The sequence below is a fragment of the Triturus cristatus genome, chromosome 2_1, assembly GCF_964204655.1.
Source record: "Triturus cristatus chromosome 2_1, aTriCri1.1, whole genome shotgun sequence".
NCBI classification, from domain to species: Eukaryota; Metazoa; Chordata; class Amphibia; order Caudata; family Salamandridae; genus Triturus; species Triturus cristatus.
In genome coordinates this window covers 562,829,745-562,850,564 of record NC_140581.1, presented here as the reverse complement: position 1 = coordinate 562,850,564, position 20,820 = coordinate 562,829,745, and positions in this window count along the sequence as shown.

The following is a 20,820-nucleotide window of genomic DNA, read 5'->3' as shown; positions in this document are numbered from 1 at the left end:
TTGGTGTGTTAATGTGGGGATAAATCGGAGATGGATGCTTGTGAATATGGCCCTAAAGGTTACACAGAATTCTGCCACTAGGAGTCTTTGGATTAAAACATTGATTCCGTTTCTGAAAGTCTAAAGGCAATGCACTCGGGGTGGGTGATCTTTAAGGTAGTAGTGATAATGCACCGGAGCGTCTACCTAAAATCAGCCATCTTTTCTAACAAAGAACTTCAAAATATATATCCATAAACATCCCCATTCAGGCGCGCTAAAATGTGTAACATCTTTGAGCTATCAGGATCTGTACTGTGGAACTCGCTTACTCTTAAAAGGCGTCTTGAAATATTTCTCATTTATTTGATTTTAGAAAACAATGAAAACTCATTCAATTAAGCTGGTATATGAGTCACTAGTCTGTTTCAGCTTTACCGTGGTGGCAGAGGATGCCAGTGGAGATGGGAGAAATGGTGGCTATAGCCACGGAAGGACATCTTTTTTTTCTGGAATTTGAGCTATGAACGGATGGAGAAATATTGTTTTACGATTCACGCGACCTGAATGATTCCTCTTTATGTACGTGGAGAGCAGGTAATACGATTCTGGCTCTTAATTTCGCTGTTTCCGACAAAAGTTACAGTATAATTTTAATGAGAGTTTTACCTGTAGTGCCACGAGAGCCTCCAGATAGGGTGCACACATCGCTTCTATAAAATGACATCACAAGGCAGCCAAATCACGCATCCCTTAATGCATGCGGAAAAACGGGCAAAATAGACATTGAACGTGGAAGAGACTGTCTACTCGCAATGAAAGGGACCCTTTTTCTCCAGCCTGTAGATCAGCCGTTTTTCTCTGCCTGTTCAAGGTTAATTATCGCCTTGGGTAACCATCCACTTTCCCTGCTCCCGTATTCACTCTCATTATTCCTTCCTTTCTTTATATCTGTGCAGGCACCACCTATCTATCTTTTGTGAATTGCGTTTGGACAGGTGTTTTGGTGTCTATGCATGCAACAACATGTGATTCACATTTACTAGTAGGTAGGGCAACTACAGAGAAACGTCTCACAAAATTGCAGCATGTTTGGCCTGCTCTTGCCCTACAATTTTAAGCTGCCATGACATTCAAGCACGCGTGGAAAACGCATACTATGTTATCTATACCTGCATGGTTTCAACAATGGTGCTGTAAAATGTTTATCTTAACGAGGCGGCATGGTCCATTTTAGTATTTACATTTCTGGGCCATGTGGCCCATCTGGTCTTTTTATCGCAGTGATTGATAATTTTATCCTGAAAAAAGTAGAATCACGAAAAAATAGAGGAAAAGCAAATTGATTCTACTAAGGATAACCTGTCTGTTTGCACGTACCTTCAGAAATGTAAATAAGACCATAACCATCCAGGAAAATGAAGGAAGTTAATTTAATTATTCAGTAGCACACGATTGTTTCCTAAAACATGAAAAGTGACCTGGATTTCAGCATTTACACTGTTTACATATAATTCGGTGTGAATGGTTTTTCCTACAAGCAGAGGTAACCTAGTTGTTGCCCATCTTCACGTGCATTCATTTCTCATGGAAGATGGGGAGTATCACGCCCTGGAAAATGTGTTCTTTGTCCTATCTCAAAATATATGTGAAACGCGTTGAAATAAAACTTAATTAAAAGATCTGTTACTTTTTTCCTTCTAATGTAAGGTGGCTGAAACCCAGACATATGTCTTTGTGTTTCAGAAGCCGATAACTGTAGTTGTTTCCGTATGGATGTGTGTTATAACATACCTGCGGGCAATTTTAATGTTATAGCACATCTTAAAGCATAACACATCATTTGCACTTTTCAACATGAAAATCGATGAACGTATAAGGGTCTTCTTTTGAGATTCAAAAATCACATATGATTACACACCTAATCAGCTGCTTGCTAGCTCGTGAAATGTTCAAATTAGCTGCACACAGAGTGAAAATGTGCCCCTCACTTGTCCTTGTTATCAACTTGGCAGACTGACTCTTTAATGCCCTTGCATATTACATCAGCTACTAGAGGGAATTTAAGGCATAATGTATATGAGACCTGATTGCATGCTGTTATTAACTGTTTGTTTGCTGAAAGGCAATTACCATGAATGAAGTATATTTTCAAATTTCATTTAGTGGGTTATTTGTGATGGCAAAAAGCGACCTTAATGTTATAAAGGGTTTAGAACGTTTTTTTTTCCTTCTTTTAAATGGTGTTTTTTCTTTCTTTGCTATGCTTACGCTGCCTGACATCAACATCATATCAGCCCACAAGGTGACGGGCTGTGTTTGAACCTAAGATGCTTTTTTTGTGATGTGCAGCTCATGGTAAAGTAACAAAACACAGGCGCGGCTTCTCCGCTATGGCAGAGGAGCGCCGCCATCCCTGCCAGCACCCTCCATAATAAGGAAAAGAAAACAATAATCAAACGGGTTCAAAACCCATTTCATTATATTTTTCAGCCGCGGCCAGTGGAGGGAGTTCCATGGGGCGGAAAGGCGGGGTGGGTCAAGGGCAGGGTGGGGGCGGGGTACTAAAAACCGGAATATGGATAATTGGAGGTAAGTAAACAATTAAATAAATAAAACGAATTTCGTTGTGCGCCCTGCATCGCAAAATTCGATGCAGCGCGCGCTACGAATTTCGTTTTATTTATTTAATTGTTTACTTACCTCCAATTATCCATATTCCGGTTTTTAGTACCCCCCACCCTGCCCCTCCCCTGCCCCGCCTTTCCGCCCCACGGTACTCCCTCCACGGGCTGCGGCTGATATTTTTATTTTCCTTGTGCCGAGTTTTGGGGGCGGGGCCACAGTGACGACAGGCACTGAGGGGAGTAGAAGTGCACTCCTTTTACTGTGCATGTTGGTTCGACCGGCCATCTCAGGCCGCCCAAACCATCATGCACTGGGAAAGCTCTCTCCAAACCAGCAATGCAGCTGGGATAGAGAGAACAGGCACAGACTCCCAGTCTGTCCTGGAGTGCAAATCGAGGGCGCTCAGGCCAATCCTGAAGGTGCTGTCATGCATGAGAACAGCTTCAGGATTGGCTGCAGGGCAGGCTAGAAGCCTGTGCCTTCCTGCGTGAAGAGGAAAGCAACAGAAGAGCGTGAAGTGATGGTGGAGGGCAGAAAGTAAGATTTTTTTTAGATATTACATTGTCGCCTTCGTCTCCCTTTCCACCCCGGTGCCTCACGCCTCACCTGTTTTGCCTGATTCGAGCCGCTCCTGCGTAAACTCAAGATGTTTCCCTATTTCACACGTTCTGCAAAATTGCACCTTCAAGCTGTAGGATGGCCGACGCTCCCAACACATGACCACATGCATTCTGAAATCTCTTTCTGAGAAAACACACCATATATATTGCCTTTGTACTTAGGTGTAGGTCCTGCTCTCGCACTATGCTAGAGATCCTTGTGAAATATGTATGGCGCAACAGGTACAAAGCATGGATAGAAATTGAAGCAATCACTGATTGGCTAAAAACGAGAGCTGAGAAGCATGATATCAAAATCTTTCTTGACAAAATGAAGGTCGGTTTAGAAAAACTTAAAAAAGAAATAAACTTAAAAAAACAAAGAAAATACAATTGATATTGTTAGGACTATGAAAAGTGCTGGATATTAGCATTCAAGAAGAAATAGGAAGCCCTTCAAAAACAGACCACAGCAAACAATTTGAAAGCTGATGAAATGCCAGTTCATATGTGGCATTCTGTCTGACGTATCTGGAACAGGCGAGAGCGCTCGATCAGAAGCTGAAGGAACTTTTTAGAGTCCAGGCTTCTGAGAATGTGTGTGGAAGAGCATAGAACAGAACGGGAAGGGCAGGGGAAGGGGAGCAAAGAGGAGGGGTAAACAGAGGAGGAAGAGAATGCAGCAGAAGCGGAAGAGGAAGAGACAGAACTACTACAACCCTCACAACATCTGTAGCAATAAAAGAAGCCCTTGTGGGAAATGGGAAGATGGGCCTACATCCACCACAATGACAGGTATGCAAATGAAAGCGACCTCCATAATTAACCTGTCCAAAATCGTCCTCAATGATGAACAAATATCTGCTTTCAGCTTCGGACACTCCTTTTGCCCTAACCAAGGATTCAACTATGTTCAGACTGGCTTAGACTTATTCAAGTTTATAAGAAATTTGAAAGTTAGAAAATGGCATGCTTTAAAATTGACATCCAAGGCTGATGACTGATAAATCCAGATCTCTTTGGGTAAACACTAATCTCAACTGAATGAGGCACATACACTTTGATGGGATGTCCCATCAAATGTAAATGTCCAGTATTTGTAAAGCGCAATTACCCGAAGGTGTAAAGGCGCTGGGGGCTGTTGGGAAGATTGAGCGAGCTATTGTCCAGAATCACATGGTGCAGGGCTAATCTGCTGCTGGTGCCGGGGATCGAACAGTGAGCCCCCAGGTTCCGGAGTCAGTCACCCTGGCCGCTGTGCCATACCTCTTCTCTTTTGGGGATTATGAGGTTCTCACTGGCCTCCATGAATTGGAGGATGAGGACTCAATGATGTCCAAAACACTAACATTGAAACTTTTACTGTATAACTTAGGTATTATTTATGATAAATCTCCCCCATGTCACTTCAACCCACATCCACTTTCCTCTGCTAATGCCCCATAATGCTATTAACACTTTTCATGAGATGACCAATAGTGAGATAGAAAAGTTGAGACCGAGGATCAACAATAAATCTTGGAACTTTACCTAGGATCAGAAAAAGCCATTGAATCTCTTGCTATTGATGAGGATGTTGTGATCTCCCCCACCAATTAAGAACATTGTCATGCCAATCTGGGAATTGGGGAATTGTCTGTGAAAGAGGCTTGTAAACAATTAGGTGACACTGAATATTACATGACCATAACCAAAGAGAAAGATAATCAGACTCTTGCAAGATTTTGGTGCATGTTGTTAACTTGGAGGGATAAGGGAATATTTGAACAGGAGGAAATTGAGTACCTAAAAACAGATTATTCTTTATTGCCTGTTCTATATTTATTACCCAAGATCCTCAAAAAATCCAATGATCCAACGGCAGACCAATAGTCACTTCCAGAGGAAGCGCCCTGGAACACACATCCAAATATAATGATAATTTTTGCAGCTAATTTGTGTACACCCTTCAATTATACATCAAAGACGCAAAAGATTTTTTGACCAGCATTGAGAATTTTGTAGAAAAGAATGATTACATCCTAATGACTCTTGATGTGTGATCACGCTACACCTGTATTAACCGTCAAAATGGTATTCAAGTACGTAAGCACTTCTTCAGAGCTAGACCTGTACAGTATTTTACACACAATGACTTGCTCATAGATATGCTTCAGCATTGAGTCACTAACATCTTTTATTTTTATGGCCTTCTCTATCACAAACTGAAACGTACTGCAATGGACACCTGTTTTGCCCCCAGCTATGTGAATCTTTTCATGGACTGGTGGAAGGAGCAGGTTTATATCACCTCTGATAGAGCTGATGACATGGTAAAAGCTGCTGTATGGTTCAGTTTTAACAATGACTCATTTATTGTTAGGAAAGGCACTGAAGAATCAGCTCTAGTCTTTGTGAATAAATTGAGGACTAACAGTGTCAATCTTGATTTCACATGCACCACAAACACAGATAAAATTGAAGTCCTTGAACTACTTGTTGAATTTAAAGACAGTAAACTGCAGACTAACCTGTTCAGAAAACCTATTGCTTCACGCCCTCAGTAGCTATCTCAAAACTCTTAAATGTAGCTTGTTAGAGCGAGAAGAAATGGTAGTACAGAGGAAGCTTATGTCACAGAACTTGACATCATGACAGCCCGATTCAAGGACAATGGGTTACCACACTGGGTCTTAGAGATAGCTATCGAAAACACTGAGAGCAGGGAAGCCATCGTTTTCCAAAGTTAACAGTTGGTATGGGGAGGAAAATGCCAAAACTAGTATGATCATGGTATTTAATGGTAAATCCAAGACAGTAAGTCATGTTCTACAAAATGTTATGTCATGTTATGTTAACTAAGTTTATAAAACGTGCAGCTGCCTCAGCAAAAAGGCGTCCCGGCGCTAGCAGTAGAGGGACAGAAACTAAAAAACAGACTGGAAAGGCAGAGGAAAGAGTGGGCAAAAGAAAGCAAGATTAAAACGCAGGAAAAAGAAAGGTCTTGATGGCTTCATGGAAGGTCAGCAGGCTATCCATACTGCGAATATGAAGAGGCAGCGAGTTCCATAGCTTAGCTGCCAGACAACGAAAGGACCACCCCCCAATATGGAGACGCTTCACGCGGGGAATCACGACCAAGTGTTGCCCAAGGGAGCGCAGCTGGCATTCAGGAACATAAGGTGTCAGCAAATTGGCCAGAAGCCAGGGAGACGCAGACTTAAGAATTTAAAAAGATAAACAGAGAACCTTAAATTCAATTCGTTTAGCTATGGGCAACCAGTGTTATTGTCAGAGAACACCAGCTGTAGCGCACCTATGCGGGAACCCCAGCCGGACTCTGGCAGGTGCATTTTGGACTCGCTGCAAGCGCACCACCTCAGCCTGATTAGATCCAAGAAGGAGCGAGCTGGCGTAATCAAGTCTCGATAACATCGTCGCCTGGACAATCAGCTGACAAGTGGGAGGGTTGAAAAACCCCAACAGGGGTCTAAGTCCACGAATAAGTCCGAAACAAGTACCAGCTACCTTCTTGGTGTGGTCTAGAAAGCTGAGGGAGGAGTCCATCCAAACTCTCAAGTTTTTAACCACTGTCCTGGGAATAGGCATGCTGCCAAGGGTAGAAGGCCACGTTGCTCCCTCCACAGGTTCCTATCTTTCCCCACCAACAACACCTCAGTTTTATTAGCATTGAGCTGGAGGCAGTTGGAATTCATCCACTCCGCGACTGCCGCCAGACCACTTCTAAACTTGGAAGCGTCCTGCATAGAGTCGTTGGAGAAGATCACCACCAGCTGCGTGTCGTTGGCGTAGGAGACCATAGAAAGACATTTGTCCCTAGCCACCGCCGCAAGGGGTTGAACGTACAGATTAAGAGGTGACCCATGAGGGGCAGTGGAAGAGGGGGGCAGCAACTGGCACGACTTATAGATAGTTTCTACTAATCACAGAAATAGTGGAGTTTTTTCTGACTCTAAGATCCTTAATTATTTTAAAGATACATTTAGCTGGATTTTGACTAAGTTTGATTTCCTTAGCAAAATAAGCTGCCCGGAAAGAATGTATAGTCCTGTGGTAACTTTTAATTGCAGCCTGGTAGCAGGCTTTGGCCCCGGAATCATAGTCCTTTCTTCAGATACGCTCTAGCCTTTTACAAGATTTGCGGATCTCAGCCAGAGATTCGTTAAACCAAGGATTGGAATCTGAGTTGCGGCCTTTAGGCCATTTAGCAGGAATGAGGGAATCAAGAGCTTTAGAAATCCAATTGCAAAGTGATCTATAGAATGCATCAGGATCACTGTGCCATTGAGGGGGGTGAGCAGAAAGAAGAGCATGAAAATCCTCAAGCTTCAGTTTGCGCCAAGGGCGTTTAAAGGAAGGCCGTTGAAGAGCTCTATGTGGAGGCTCGAAAATCGGGAAAGACATTGGGACCAGATAGTGGTCCGACCAACTTACGGGACTAGGGGCCTCCACAGAAGCATGGGAAATGTTAGAAAAGACAGGGTCCAATAGATGGCCAGCCGTATGGGTAGCGCCAGAAACCAATTGCATTAATTGGAAGGCCACCAGGTCTGCAAGCAAACTGTTGATATCACTGTTGGGATTGAGGTCAAAATGCAGGTTAAGGTCGCCCAGAATATTAAAATTAGCTGTGCTCATGGCCAGAGTGCTAGTAACATCAGTAAGGGCTAATTTAAACTCCTTGGCTGGGCCAGGGGGACGATAAACCAACAACCCTGACATAGTGAAGTTGGCACTAAAAGTAATGCTGAAACGGGCACACTCGCAGCCCTTCACCAGTTCCTCTACAAACAAGCAAGAGTAACAGGATTTAAAGATAACCACGATGCCGCCCCCTCTAGATTTCCTATTCAGGCTCAGAATACTATCGCCTAGAGGAAGCGCAAGACCCGGCTCTGCCACCATATCATCACTGAGCCATGTTTCAGTAAGAAAAAAGGCATCAGGGGTTTTGTCCTGAATCAGATAATAGATGTCCAGATAATGTTTAACCAGGGAACGGACAGGAATGGGTGACCTGGAAGCAAGGGGAATGGGTGGAGTGGGTAAGACTGGATGAGAGTTAAACCCACAACTGCGATAGCAAAAAGGCCCCTCCATAAAACATAAAGATGGTGATGGGCAGGGGTCAACCAGTGCGTTAATAGCCAGCATCTCCATCCTAGAATAGGAAGAACGTCCTGACAAGCATCTGCCAGCGTGTCTGGCATCTGGCGACATCCAGGTGCGGACAGGTGCAGACAGGCTTGCCTTTGGCACGCCAGTGACACGGCCACTGCGTGCGTCCGCTGTGCGGCCGGGCAGGCATCTGACCGTTAAACCAGGGGGGCAGGAAGTGAGGAGGCAAATGGGATGAAACGCGTCCCTCCGTACAATTGGCACTGCAAGCCGTGATGGAATGGGGTGCGTGAGGAAAGCACCACAAACACAGGTAAGTGAATACAACGTACAGAAAATATGCAGAGTTAAAAACACATTAGGTTAAAAACACAATAGTTTTAAGAAAAAGCCACTAGGAAATATGACCCGCTTAATAGCAAGCCGAGCGACAAGGGTACCTCACTGGAGCATTTTATTTTGAGGCCCTGTTATTGGCAATGTGCTTGACAATAAACCTAATTTCACAAGCAAAAGAGGGGAGTTCTTGTGGGACATCTTAATTAACCCCTTTGCTGTCAGCCCCTACCCCCTGGTGCATATCCTTATTTTATTTATTAGGGGTAATTTGCACTTAGGCCCCTATTATTGTTTGTCCACATAGGATATCCACTCAAAATTTACATCCTTTTTTCCAACATCCTGGAGATTCAAAATGTACCCAGGGTTGGTGAATTCCCCAGGAGGGAACTCAGAAATTAGCCAAAATACAAATACATTTTGGTTTTTGTGGGAATAATGGGCAAAAAGTGTTGCAGAAGAAAGCGTCTGTGTTTTTTTTCCCCCTGCAAATGGTATCAACGAAGGGTTTTGTATGTAGATTTATTTTGTAGATTTATATAGCGTGGCTTATCACCCGCGAGGGTACCCAGGCGATGTCCATGGGCACGGGAAGATTGAGTGATTTGGGCAGATTCACAGGATGTTGCGCTGATGCCGAGCCTCAAACCCAGATCCCCAGTTCCCGAGGCAGCAGCTCTAGCTACTGCGCCTCATCCTCTCCAATCACCATCTTCGCAGCTTTCAGGAACAGTCAGACGTTTGTCAGAAAACCACATTTTTCAACACAGTTTTTGCATTGTACTTGGAAATAGCCAATTTTTCCTCTTTTTTGTGCTTTTAACCTCCTTCCAGTTAGTGAAAGAAACGGATATGAAACCATCCTTGGATCTCAAAAAGCTATACATTTCTGAAAAGTAGACAACATTCTGAACTCAGCAAGGGGTCATTTGTGTAGATCCTTCAAGGTTTTCCAATAGAAAGTTGAAATAAAAAAGTATTGATAATGAGTTTAAAAAAAAGACATTTGTACATACGTTTTCAGCTGTAACTTCTTCTAACTAGCACATATGTTTGAAAGCAAAATACCGTTACGTCTGCTGGGCCCTTCTGGTTGCGATTCAGCAAGAACCGGGGTACCCAGAGCCAATAACTGAACTGCACTTTGCAATGGTTTTTCATTGTGTGCCGGGTATTCAGCAATTCATTTGGTGAAATATAAAGAGTGAAAAATAGATATCAAGAAAACCTATGTATTACTGAAGTGGGAGCAGGATATGGAGTTTACAAGCAGTGGTTATTGGCACATCTCTGAATTTGTGGATACCCATACTAGCATGTAAATTAGAGGGCAAGCACAAATGTAGACGAAGGCAATTGGTAATAACACTTGTTCACTTTCTCTGTGTTCCCCTAAGTCTCATGATAAAAATGGCACCTCGCTTGTTTGGCTCTCACTAGGGTCTGTTCCCCAGAATCCATTGGAAGCCTCAAAATATGTTTAAAACACACATTTTCCCCACATTTCCATCCTGGAAAGTTCTGGAGTCTGAAGGGAGCCACAAACTGCATTCCACCCAGCATTCACTTTTGTGTGTAGGCCTAGTGCGCACAACAGGAAATGGCCCAAAACGCAACATGACATATCACATTTTTCCAGGCGATTTGCAGGCGATTCTAGTTAAGAAAGCATTAGGGAATCCACACAAGCCACACCCCTCTGAATTCCCATAGGTGTCTACTTTTCCGAAATGTCTTAGCTGGGTAGGTTTCCCTGGATGGCGGCCGAGCCCAGGACAAAAACCAGGTCGTTTTATGATAGATAATTTTGATGTTGCCACAATTTGTTTTGGGCTCTACACTGTCACGGGCACTTGACCCACTTACACAAGTTAGGTAGCATTTATATTGGGGGACCTGGGGAAACACTGGGTGGAAGGAAATCTGTGGTTTCTTTGTGATTCCGGAAGAATATGACTCAGTAATGCAAGGAAAATGTGTGACTTTAGTCATATTTGGAGGTTTTCAGGGCATTGTGGGTAAGGAAAAATGTTGGAATGCACGAGTGGCACACCACACTTTACTCCCCTGGGTATCTAGTTTACAAAAATATCTAGAGTTGGTATATTTTTCTGAGAGACAATGTACACCTTGGCAGAGACAGACAGAAAAGGCAAATATTACTTCCCAACTATCTATTCCTCAGGTACACACACGTACTGGTTGGATTTGGCACAAGGGTGAGTGAAAGGTTCAAAATGTATATTTTCTTAACAAGCAATTAAAAAATAAAATAAAATACGCTGTTAATAATTGAAAGATCAAAAAACTGAACCAATGACTCACAGCTTGTGAGCTGTACCTGTGACAAGGCACCAACCGCTTTACAGGCCATTCCCACTCGTTACGTAAGACACACAAGACCATTCGCACCACCAGCACATTGCAACACTGGCTGGTGGCTGACAGAGTGTGTTGACTGACGTTTAGCTGAAAGTGTGTTTAGTGACCAGCAGCAAGTCACTACCCACACACTGCCAGACAAATGCCAGCTCACACACAACGCCAGCCAAGCACTAGCTCACACACACCACCAGCTATGCAGCAGTCTTCCCACTCAACCTGCCAAGAGCCAGTCCACGCACACCATCAGCCAAATGCCAGTCCATGCATACCTCTAGCCAAGCACAGGCCACACACACCACCAGCCAAACACCAGTCCATGCACCAGTCAGCTAAACACAAGTCCATGCACACTACCAGCCAAGCACTATACCATTCACACCGCGAGCCAAACGGCAGTCATATTTGGTTTGTATCAAAAAAGAAAACACAAACCAATTAGGAGTAATGACAAACTATAACTACAAACACAACATCTCTAACTAAATACATCACAATAATGCCAACCGTGAAATCTGAACAAAAATAGAAAATGATACAGACCAGTCAGTTTACTTTTACATTCACCGTTGCTCTAAAAAATTCTGTTGCGTGTAGTACAATCTAAAATATGTGGGCACACAGCCCAGGGCAGTAGATGTGACTCTCCTTCCGCACATCTCTTTGAGTACAGACTCTACATCTCCTACTGGGAAAGTCTTTTTTGGCCGTGGGGGGAATGTGATCAGGAAAGTGGCAATCTTTCAATCTAGCCACATCATTCACCGCTGCAGCTCTATGAAATTGTGCCTGTTCTACTACAACACGGCTGCCTATCACAAACTGCTGAAAGAGAACAAATGTCATCTTTGACTCTGGAGAACAATCCTTGAATGCAGCAAAAGCATTGAAGGTTGCTAAATGGAATAAATTAATTTCTTACACCAAATGTAAGCCTTGTGAACAGCAGTGCAAGGTCTCAACCTCTAATCTGCTCTGTCTACACCTCCCATGTGCTTATTGTAGTCTAAAATACACACAGGTTAGCAGATTTCAGCAACCCGACCCCAACTGAAGTACTTTCATCATGGATGGTAGTCAGCATGAAGACATCTCTTGTGTCAGAAAAGTTCACAGCTAGAAGTTAATCATTATGCAAGGCACTGCATTGTAAGTTCTCAAGTTTTTTACAAACAAGTTGTTTTGGGTAACCTGTAAAGTTAGATCAGATTGTGCCACAAGCAACAGCATCCACTTTAAACAATTCCCTGAACAATCGCCCACCAGTGTAGGAGTAATCTACGTATAAATGGTGACCTTTGTTAAAAAGTATTCCACCAAGTTCCCACACAATTTTCTCACTAACTGCAAAAGTGGACGACAACCAGGGGGGTCAATACTGGAATCCCTACCGGTGCACACCCTGAAATTATAGACATATCTTGTACTACTCTCTCACACAGCATATACATCTAAATTCCATATGGTGCCCTCTTGCTTGGAATGTGCTGCCTTAAAACTAATTAGCCCTTGAGCAGGACCAACAATTCATCCACAGCTATTTCTTTCCCTGGAACATAAATCCCAGAAAATTGATCTACAAAGTGAACAAGGACAGGCCAAATCTTAAAAAAACAGTCACAATCATGGTAATCATGTGGCAACGCTAAAGCATTATCAATAAAATGTAGCATCTGAAGAATAAGCAAATACTGATTACGTTTCATGGTTGCAGGAAATATAGCCGTTGCCATCAAGGGACTAGTAGCCCCATATGAAGACAGCGACAGCTTCCTTATCAAGCCCATCAAAAAGGTTAATCTCAAGAACTTCTTAAAGTCATCCAGATTTGTGGGAGACCACTGCCTAGCTCTATAGTAGGGCTTAAGTCTGGCACTGTTGTCCATCAAATACTGTTCAGCATACAAATTAGTCTGGGCACGAATCTCATAAAAAAATACATTGTCCATAAACAACTGAAAGAAATTTATAGGCAAAATGTTTTCAGTATTCACTCTATACCCTGCAACACCACTAAAGGCAGGCAACTCCGGCTATACCGTGTTTGGGTAAACCCACAGTTCAGCTCTTTCAATGGGAAGTCTTTCAGCCTCTGGCTGTAATCCAGATGCCTCTTGCTGCACGATCAGCACATCAGTGTCTTCCTCTAAAAGAGGCACTTCCTCTGCACTGCGAATGGCTTCATCATCAGATGATTCCTCTCAAACAGAACATTAACTGCCAGAATCCTGGACTTCCTCCTCTGCCTCAGATGCATAGTCAGTCTCATAATCATGGTCAGAGGAAGACTCGAAAAGCATGTCAACAACCTGCTGAGCAGTCATCTTGTGGCTAGCCATAATCCTTACTAAGAAAAGTAAGTTGACAAATAAGTCATCAATACCGAACACTGTAAAATAAGTAATAAACAAAGTGTGGCTTCATCAAACAAAAAGTACTGGTATATAGCAATTGCAAGGTATAGTCAATCAATACAAAGCACACAAAGACATATACTGTAAAACAATGCCACTCACTTGCCAGAGACAGCTAGACTCACCAGCACATACTCTGCACAAACACAGCAAACACTAACGATATCCCACTAGAAAGGAAAAGCTAAAGAAAATTACAAACAAGACAACACAATACACATTGTGGGCAAACACAAGGAGAATTTCACACACAATCTAACATATGCTAAATATGCTGCTAATATTACAGCATTTCTAAAAAACACATTCATGCAGGGCAATGATACCCATTTGGAGTAAACAGTACAAAACCCTTTTTCCTACCAAACACATGCAACTACACAAACTACAGATCTACCAGTGCCGAAACCGCAAACAGGAGTCACAGCAAAGGAAAACAAAAGCCTCACACTAGAAGAAATAAAACATTACTATCACAAATGATGACAAGAAATAAAACAGTTAACAATATAAAACACTATGATGTCTGCCCACCACCATTCAAATACCAGCCAAGTGCCATTTCATAGGCACTGCCAGCCAAGTGCCAGGTCATACACACCGCCATCCAAGTATTACTTCACACAAACTGCCAGCCAGGGGCCAGTCCACACAGACTGCCAGTCAAGCGCTAGACTGCACACACTAAGTACATGCAGACCATCAGCCAAACTCTGCTTCACACACATACAGAGAAACTTTCCCTGGTGTCTAGCTGTTTTCTGCCCACTTTGGGGCAGATGGACCTAAAAATATGGCTGTTCTACCCCCAAGGGGTGCACAAACGGCCAAAATACATGCCCCAAAAAAGGGGAGCGATCCTTGCCAGAGGCCACTCCCTGACATATAAATAAATAAAATTCCGGGTGAGCAGTGACTTTCTGCCCCTCTTGGGGGCAGATAGGCCTAAAACTATGGCTCTGAACCCAAAGGGGGCAGAAACTGCCAAAATACATGCTGTAATTGAGGGGAGCTGCCCTTCTCCAAGGGACCGCTCCCCAACATGCCTAAATAAATAAATCCCTGGTGGCTAGTGGTTTCTGCCCCCCTTGGGGACAGATTGGCCTAACAAGATGGCCGATCTGCCCCTAAGGGGGTCAGAAACAGACAAAATATATAGCCACTCAAGGGGATCAACCCTTGAAGAAGGAACCACTCCCCAAGAACAAAAATAAGCAACAATAAGCAATTCAAACATCCCTGGTGGCCTAGTGGGCATTCCTGCTGCATAATCACGGCCCCACCCTCCATAGTACAGCGGGAATGCACTTCAAAGAGACAAGGGAAAGGAAAAACTCTTTCTTTCCCCCGATGCCTCTGTACATTCCCCAAACCACCCCCCAGGAAGAGTAACTCACCTCTTCCTCCGAGGTGCACTGGAAGCAAATGGCTTCCAGCGTCCTCAGCAGCATCAAATTAAGTTGGCGTGCTGTGTGCGCTGACATCAACAGATGCAGGGAGCGATCATGGGGGCCGCGATAAAAAAAGGGAGACCACAAGGATGTCGCAGCACTTACCAAAAGGTGGGTTCCAGGACGAGGATGGAACCATTCTGTCCTTGGTACTGAAGGAGTTAAGAGTGATAGCAGCATCAGGAGAGAAGACCAATTCAGTTACCTCTGTTTTTTAAATGCTGTTAGGGGGTTGCTGAACAACCCCCCAACTCCCCACAACATTGTAAAAATGGGTTGATGGTGCCCCTGTCCTTTCTAGGGACATCTATACATAGAACAGGACTTCCTACACTTATCTAAAAAGCAATATGTCCATAAGATAAAGAAGAACCCACAGTCAACGGTGTACAAAACTGTATTAATTCATTTATTAGCTCATTTTTTCATTTTTTTCATTTTTTCAGAAAACATATACATTTGAAACTGTGTATTGATGCATGAAATGCATGTTGCATCACAATAATAAAACACAATTGTAACTTGTCTTCAACAATATACAACCATGACATGAATAAGAGACATATATACAACATACATTACAAAAAATTGAGACAATAAACCTGAAAATACACAAAGAAAAAACAATATAGTGATAATTAAAACCATAGGTTATGAAGTTTGAACATAAGACCAGCGCCAACGCGCGTTTCGGAGCTCCTATATGGCTTTTACAGGCTCCTTCTTCAGGGCTTATTTGAGTGGTCTTTCAGAGAACCAAGGCTTCAAGGCCTAATTTGATGTCCAACCTCATATGGTAAAGTTACAGATTCAATATTGACAGCCGTTGGTCTGTGGGTATAAAGAACCGCAATAAGTACATATAATACTAATTTATATTTTCAGTTTTTAAGAGGGCGGGAGCTATAAGAAGAGTAAAAAGGCTACATATAGACCCGTGATCAAACGGTCACCTAAGAAAGTGTGAGAGAATAAAGAACCAAGTACCAATCACCTGACATAGAAAAAATATTAAAGGAAATATATACACACATACTTGTCAGGACAAACTCTTTTGCAAGAGGATACCAGATGCACAGCAACTTCGATCTTTGTTTTAATGTTTAGAAAAGAACTAAAATGGAAAGAAAAGAAACAATGACCCTTGCGAAATCTGAGAACATAATAGATTACTGAATCTGTGGTTGAGTTAATGGAGTATGGAAATAGGGGAATCTCCCAATAGTGAACCAAAGTGCCAAAGAACGTGAAACGGGAGCATTTCCATGAAAGGGAGAATTACCAACCCAATCCATAACCGTTACTAAGATGATAAAAAGACCTACGTCTAACGGGATGTTTTAACTGGAATAATCAACGAACGTGTTTCATTCTCAGAGTCAGCCTGGGACTAGGAGCATGAATAACGATTATCTATCGAGATATGTTCTATCAGTGGTGCGAAAATGACGCGTTATACTGGGAGGTCTTAAGGTTATGGAATGCAATCCCAACTACTTACCCAACTGAGCTATCACAGAGCGTGGTAGCAGTATCCGAGCCGATAAATTTTAAAGTCGGTCAGGGAAATGTCCAAGTAAAATGAGTGGACCCGTAGTGGTATAAATGGAGATCGATAAAGATAGTCACGCAGTTAGAAATAGCCTGAAAGTATACAGAGAACAGGCTGTATCAGAATGACGCGATATATTACGAGAACTAAAGGTTATGGAGTACAATCCCAACTACTTACCCAACTGAGACATCACATAGCGTAATAGCAGTGTCCGAGCCGATGATTTTTAAAGCCGGTAAGGGAAATATCCAAGTAAAGTGTGCGGACCCGTAGTGGTATAAATGGGGATCAGTATAGATAGTCACGCAGTTAGAAGTAGCCTGAAAGTATACAGAAAACAGGCTATATCAGAATGTTAAGAAGGTAGAGGTATAAGTACAGATAATGGCCTTGTGTTACTTAACATTTGGCATATTGTGTACCTGGATAGATTAATATTCAGTCATTTCACAGGCTGGTGTCTAAAGCTGTAGGTCGGGTACTCAGCGTAGAAAATACGAACCATTCAAGCTATCTACAAAAAGACACATATTGTATAAATGAACTACACGAAAAATAACGGCGTGAGCGTGGTTTAAAGAATAGACAAACGACTTATGACCGCGCCGATATAACCCTTACCAGGAATTCCAAACGATTAGTATCCATGGTCCAACTGCTACCGCTCTCAGCGTAGAACGATGTGGAGTCTGGCGTCTTCCTTATATGGAAAAACCAGAAAGTAGTGTGAACCGATCATGGGCACTGAAGAGGGACTCAAAATGTCAGAGCGGAAATTTGCTTGGAGTGAAATGAAAACCGGACTCAAATGCAGGGTTTCACTACGTATAGTGACGAACAACTTGGAAAAAGAGAAACCACTGGGGAGGATTAATAAAAGTACCGATGAGGGAGCTAGAAGGGTGGTCACAAGTAATTAACTGGAGAACACAAATAAATGCGTGAAGAGTTATAATAAATAGCATAATCAATGATATAGATAATGTTGTTCGGAACGCAATTATAAGGATATCTAAGTAGACCAATATTTCAAGAATTGAATAGGATGCGGCGTGTAGCCCAATAACAGGATTAAGACATCATGCAGAGTAAACACAAATCTCATATATTGTTCAGCAACCGAAGTAAGGAGAACATATACATATTCTTCATGAGGTTGCCATACAATTGAAAAAATTGTATCTATATAATCGCATTTCCCCAAGGAAGATGTTCATTTAAGCCTTTTTCTTGTGTCCGAAGGACATATATCCAGAAAACCTCCCTTTTGCGTCTAAGTGCATCCACATTAGAATTGTTGGGTGGATGTACATGTTCCAAAATTAGCCACCGAAGGTCAGAAATGGTGTGTTGCTTCTCAATCCAATGAGCAACCAATGGGGCCCCTTCACGTTTATTAAGAATAGCTGACTTGTGTTCGCTGAAGCGAACGTGAAATTCTCTGCTGGTTTCACCTACGTATCCTTTGTCACAAGGACAGAGGATAAGGTAGACCACATGTCGAGTGCGGCAATTGGTCATGTCTTTAAATGAAAAGGTCCGTTTATCCCAAATTAATTCGTTGGTCACAATGGCAAACTGGCATGCGTGGCAACAACCACATGTGTGTGTACCACTAATAGGTCTGGTACCAGTGATAGATTTCTGGACAAAAGGATTGACGGTAGATACTTTGGACTTAACCAAAGAGTTCCTTAGATTTTTGTTGCGTCTAAACGCAAAAATAGGTTTCGGAAGAGTCTTTTTAGAGTGATCCGAATTCAAGATATGCCAATCATTATTAATGATTTGTCTAATCTTGTGGTCAATATTAGAATGGGTGGTAACACAAACCAATTTATCCTCAGTTTTAGTTTCTTTAGTCTGCAACAATACTGTTCTGTCATAGTACTTTGCTCTTTTATAGGCATCCTTGATCAATTTAGGGGGATAACCTCTATTGGCAAATTTTTGTTTGAGTTCTTTAGCATGTATGTCGTAGTTTAATATAGTGGTACAATTCCTACGTAGACGTAAAAATTGGCTGAAAGGGATGTTGTCCTTTTAGGGACATCACCATGCTGCAATAAAAATGTGTGAACACCACTCATAGAGCATAATGGGGTGCTTCTTCAAGGAGCAGTAAATAATAAATGAGCAGCTTCTGCTGCTCATTCACTGATTACATTTTAAAATATTTTTGTGGATGTCATGATACCCAACCGGGACACCCACTGTTTTAATTTTGTTTGGGGGCCACAAAGGAAGCCCCAGCACCTCTGCCGGCTCCCAAGCTAGCAGCCAAAGTGTGTACCGGCAGGATTCAGCATTTTTTCTTCATAAATGTGTGCCCCAGTTCCAACAAAGTGCACCCGCAACTAAAATCTTTGAAGGGGCTGCAAAGGGAGCCCCAGTGCCCCAGCAGCCGCAGCTGGCTCCCCTTGCAGCAGTAGCCCTTTTTAATAATATCTTTCAAAAATATTTTGCTCAGGCCACCCTCACTGCTGGCACTGCTGGGGGCTATTGGGTGAGCCCCAAGGTCCATGCAGCCCTAGTCAGCACCATAGTTGGTGCTGGCAGGAGCCAGAACCTTTGCTTTTCTCCCACCCAGGCGAGAACAGCAATTTCTTTTATTATTCCCGTCGAGCAGGAGCAAAGTTCTGTTCCGTGCCCGAGCGAGTGCGACTGGGAAACTACAGTGTCCTGGGGTTGTCTTCCTGGGACATTGTTAAGTATTGGGCACCAGGTAGTGATGTTCTCGGGGCAGATACTGGCTCAGGGAGGGGGTGCACAACCCTCTCCCCTTTTTATATGAATTTGTAGCCATGAGATGGGGTCCCTATGACTTTTCTAGGCTCTGGGAGAGGGCTGTGTATTATTCCAAGAGCAAAAAATCCCCTAGACCAATCAGAATACTCTATATTTTGAAGTTGTGCTTGCAGGACTCTTGCAAGTGTCCCTAAAACCCAACCGTCTAGTTATACAAATATTTTTGACTCTTATGGGCTCCTTAGGATGGCGGAAGACCCGCTACCGCCAGCTGTGAGGTGGCGGGCCCTCCGCCATCTGATTGGCAATGTCCCCCGCCACATGACGATAGCAGGGGGAATTGTTCCACAAGCGTGGCGGGCATAAAGACAGCCCTCCACGCTTCCACCACAGGCAATCTTTACGATTGCCTGGCGGAGCGGACAGATGGAGGTGAATGGTGGAGGTGCCTAGCAGGCATCGAGGGGGCATAAGTTATAGTTAGCTCAGGTAACTATAACTGCTGTATCTCACTGGTTTTGCATGAGTGAAATCTTGTTTTTTTCAGTGAATTGCTAAGGTTTTTTAAATTCTATTTCCGAACTATAAAATCTGTGTAACCTTTGTTTTTTCAGTGAATATATATATTTCTCAGGATCTGGACAGATAATCGGGTTCTGGGGGGTCAGGCGCCTAATTCCTCCACGGACTGTAGTACTTCCTGGTTGCCCCGGATGTGTTGATCCACTAAGGACGCCAACCAAAAAGCGAAGGAGGGATCTGTGTAAGACCGAGTGGAATCGAACGATCTTTAATATAACTTCTTTCCGGCAAGAATCCAAAATTGCAGGAGAGTAGTGACGGACACAGACCCAAAGTAAGTGCTTGAGATATATTTATTCCTCCATTGTCGTCAAAACGTGTTTCAGCTCTCACGAGCCTTGTTCACTCGACATAGAGACATTTTTTCAGTGTGCATTTAAAGTGACCGTGCAAATTGAACAGACCCCTCATGATCGGCAAGTTAATAGACATGAAAAAAATACTTATACAATTTTGTGAATCAAGCCAGAGTAATGAATAGTAGAAGCATATTAAAACTTGAGACTACTCCTGGTTTGATAAAAAATGCATCGGTTGTTTAAAGCAAAATGTTTGTTTAATAGATTCATAGATATTATTGAAATGCGTGTTGCTCATGAAATTTTGTGTCTTCACGGGGGAAATCGAAGTGTGCAAATTATATTGATAAAGTGCTCTGTACTGTGATATGATACTAATAAAAAACGAAACAGTCTGTAAGCATTATCATACACTTTAGCCTATAAGAATATCAAAGATGTCTTCGTAATTTAGGCAAAATATCATTGTAAAAATATATGTATGCGCAAAATACAGTTTTTAGATCTTCAAGCTTAATGGCGACAGTTTCAAATTGTGACCATTTGAATTAAATATACGTAAAATACCATAGTTGTTGATGCAAAGTATACATGTATATCTTTGTATGGAATTGGAGAATCTGGTCCACACAACATTTGATCTAAAAAGGTATCCCCTTTCTTGTGAGGTATCCGCCAATATACAGATGTGCAAAATAGATATTTGTTATTGTTGTGCAAAATTAT